This window comes from Eleutherodactylus coqui, chromosome 3 (genome assembly GCF_035609145.1).
Source record: "Eleutherodactylus coqui strain aEleCoq1 chromosome 3, aEleCoq1.hap1, whole genome shotgun sequence".
NCBI classification, from domain to species: Eukaryota; Metazoa; Chordata; class Amphibia; order Anura; family Eleutherodactylidae; genus Eleutherodactylus; species Eleutherodactylus coqui.
The window spans coordinates 153,712,390-153,716,446 of NC_089839.1; positions in this window are offsets into that span (position 1 = coordinate 153,712,390).

A 4,057-nucleotide genomic window follows, 5' to 3' on the forward strand; every position below is an offset into this window, starting at 1 on the left:
TCTTCTTCGCACGCCGCCTGTCATTGGTGGACTAAGGGTGGCCTTCCTGCTGACGTATGTTGGGGGCTTTTACCTGGGTCGCCCAGGAGACGAAACCGCGGTAGTTGGCTAGGTTATTGCCTGGCCATCTCCATAGCAGTTCAGCAAACACATCATTCCCTACAATAGCACAAACAGTAGCTGTTTATCCTCGGAGAAGTGATATGTAAACTAAAGGGGCTGTTTATGCAGAGCAATATCATGCACTGTAGGTTCAGTTCCACCAAATATATATATATATATATGTATGTCATTGGCTCTAGAGATACTTTTCTCCCTAGATATAATAGATTAAAAATGGAAACCTGCCTCATAGGCTATATTCACACGGGCGAGAATCTCGTGCAAGTTTTGTGCATTGTAAGACGCACAAAACTCGCACGGATATGTATTTCGGTTTTTTAGAATGAAGACATGCACAAGAGCGATTTCCCCCCCCCCCCCCCCCCCTCACAACGATGCTGCGAGGTAAAAAAAAAATTGCTGCATGTTCTATTGTTTTGCGTCTCTCGGAACACATCGCCCGTTGTTTTCAATGGGACATTCAAAAAAACATTGCATGCCGTGTGATGTGCATGCAAGTGCGATGTGTTGTTTCCTATTAAAATTAATGGGAATCACTTGCCGATCCTTTGACGCATGTGAAACAAGCGCCAGAGTATCGGAATTTCACAGAAACGATGCGAGGCGTTTTTTGCATGAAAAATGTTGACAAGCGCAATATTTGGTCAGGTCTTGTCAGCCAAATATTGCCCGCGTGAATGTAGCCTTATGCAGAGATGTCAACTTGGAAGAGCCCTTCATGGGGTGATACTTGTATGGCGAGTCACGAAAAATGGAAGTGGCCTTTTAAGGGGTGTCACAAACCTACAGCAGGAGTAGTACTATTTAGAATACTGTAGTAGTACTTGAAGGGGTATTCCGGGCTTTTTGAACTGATGACCTATCCTCGTCATAGGTCATCAGTAGTTGATGGATGGGGGCGAAGCTCGGAACCCCAGTCTATCGGCTGGTTGTCTAGCCTGCCGTCAGTGCAGAGGGCTGGACGTCGTCATCAGTGGTCATGACAGGAAGTGGGAGCTCTAGCTTCCCTCTCATTGAAATCAGTGTTGCACTTCTCTTACACTTCCTGCTTCTCTTATGGTCAGGATGTCACATCCTGTCCTGACCATAAGAAAACCAGGAAGTGTAAGAGGAGCATGGAGCTCCCACTGATTTCAATGGGAGTGAAGTAGGCGCTCCCATTTCCTATCGTGACCACTGATGACGACATCCAGCTGGACAATCAAGTGATAGATTTGGTTCCCAAGCGTCGGACCCCTGTCCATCAACTACTGATGACGAGGATACGTCATCAGTTCTAAAAGCCCCATTTAAAACTGTGAATTAAATGTATACACCCCCTATACCCTACTAGTAATCTGCACCTCACCTGATAATATACATCAAGAACAGCATAAGACAAATTCATAGCATGGCAGGCTTAGATACAGTGGCTCAGCTCTAGTATACCTCTTTATTGCAGTCACCATATAATAGCCATATACTAGCTCTACACAGTGATTACAGTGCAATTACACCCAGTGATCACCGGTATTGTCTTCTCTGATTGGAGTTGTCTACTATGTTTTTCTCCTCTCAGGGCCCAGACTTCCATGTAGATTTCTTCCGGTCATGACTCATCTTTGCACACATTAGCCTCCCACATAGTATTGATGATTGTATCCATTCAGTCGCACCCGACCTTCGGTCACTCTATGGATCAATGTTCTCCATGCATTCCTGTCTTTAACCCTTCTTGCAGTTCGGCAATTGACATGTTCATGGTGGCCTTGATTGTATCTAGCCATCTTGTTATTTTTCTTACATAGTAGTAGTGCCCTCTTAGTGTCCCATACTTATGGTGCTCCCTTTATAACTCCTACAGAGTAATAATGTGTGTTTTGTGCCCCCACAAGGTAATAGTGCCCAGGTGACAGCTTTGTGCTCCCCAGAAACTAATAGTGGACCCTTAGTGTTCCTCACAAATAAATAGTGCCCCCTTTGTGCCCTGCACAAGTCCCTCTGCCTCTCCCTGACTGCTCTCCTAACTGTTTAATCAAGTGGTTCCCTACATGTACTGCTGTGTGATGTTATCTTCAATGTTCTGCTCCTGCCTGTGCTCCTCTTGGGGCATATCTACAATACTTCTCTGCTGTCTGAAACAGACAGAAGAGAACAATTGTAGATTTCATACAGTGAGGGGCACAGGCAGGAGAAATCACACTCAGAGGAGCAAAAGCAGAAAAAGACCACTGAAGACAATATTGCACTGGAGTGGAAGCAGAGAACTGATTGATTACCCTTGTAAATAGAGGGTGTCACTGGGAGACTGGGTGGAGGAGCACGAAATCTGTGAGACTCCTGGGAAAGACGTGAGACTTTATAAGTCTGCTTATGAAATATGAGAGCATCAAGTGAGGAAATGTCAGGGGCCAACAGAGAACATTTTCTACACTGTGATTCTCTCACTAGGACACTGAAACATTCCTCAATAACTGTTAAATCTTTGTATGGTTTCCTATGAAAATTGAAACAGACAAAGATTATGGAGCAGATTTATGAAAACTGTCTAAAAGAAAAACTGTCTTGTTGCCCATAGCAACCAATCATAGCACAACTTTCATTTTGGAATGGAAGCTGAGCTGTGATTGGTTGTTGTAGGTAACAAAGACTGTTTTTGTCTCATAAATCTCTTTGTATGTCTATCGAACCATCACACCTCTCAACCAAGTGGACTGTATCTCTGGGCCCAGAGACAATGGACGCACTGAGGCTTATTTACTAACACTGTCTAAGGCCTTAGTCAGACGTGCGTTTTTAGCCGCGATTTGCGCATGCGCATGCGTCCGGCGATTTTATAAAACCATTGCTTTGCAATGGTATCGGACACATGAGCGCTTTTTATGCGCTCGTCCGATAAATTATAGAACAAAAAAATCGCAGATCGCACCTATCTGCGATCTGCGATTCCTGTTCTCTTCTGTATATGCGCTCAATGGGGCCGGCGGCAGCAGCACCGACCCCATTGAGAACATATAGAAGACAAATCATTCTTCTCTGCCACAGCTGTAACAGCTGTGGCAGAGAAGAACGATGTTTGCCCATTGAATTCAATGGAGCGGCAATACAGCCGCTCCATTGAAAGCAATGGGCTGCCGGCGTGCGCGGGGTGAATTGTCGGGAAGGGGTTAAATATATAAGCCCTTCCCTGCAATTCATCCTAAAATGTGTTAAAATAAAAAAAAATTGTATACTCACCTTTCCGCTGCAGCCGGAGTCCAGCCGCGGCCGCTATCAGTTCTCCTGAACTGCTTCTCGGCACTATTCAGCCGGCGGGGCTTTAAAATCCCCGCCTGCTGAATGATCTGCCTCTGATTGGTCACAGCCCTGACCAATCAGAGGCCGGTTTCACTCACACACCCATTCATGAATTCATGAATGGGTGAGTGACTGCTGCCTCTCAGCGCTGAGCCAATCAGGGGCAGGTCTGACTCACATCCATTCATGAATTCATGAATGGGTGTGAGTGAGGCATGCCTCTGATTGGCTCAGTGCTGAGCCAATCAGGGGGCAGGTCTGACTCACACCCCCTTCACACCCACTGCAGGACGGCCGCGCGGAGCTCCGGCTGCCGGGAGAAGGTGAGTATACGATTTTTTTTTTAATTTTAACACATTTTAGGATGAATTGCAGGGAAGGGCTTATATATTTAAGCCCTTACCGACAATTCATCCCGGGCTCGCCCGCAGCGCATTGCTTTAAATGGAGGCGGCTCTATTGCCGTCTCCATTGAATGCAATGCGCTGGACAGCTCCGGCCCGTTTCTAATGAAACGCGGCTAGGAGCAGATTTTCGGGGCGATTTGCGGGCGATTTGCGCGCACCGGTCACGCGATTTGCGGATGCGCATCCGTCATGCGATCCGCAAATCTCGCGAAAAAACGCCCGTCTGACTAAGGCCTAATAGAGAAAACTTA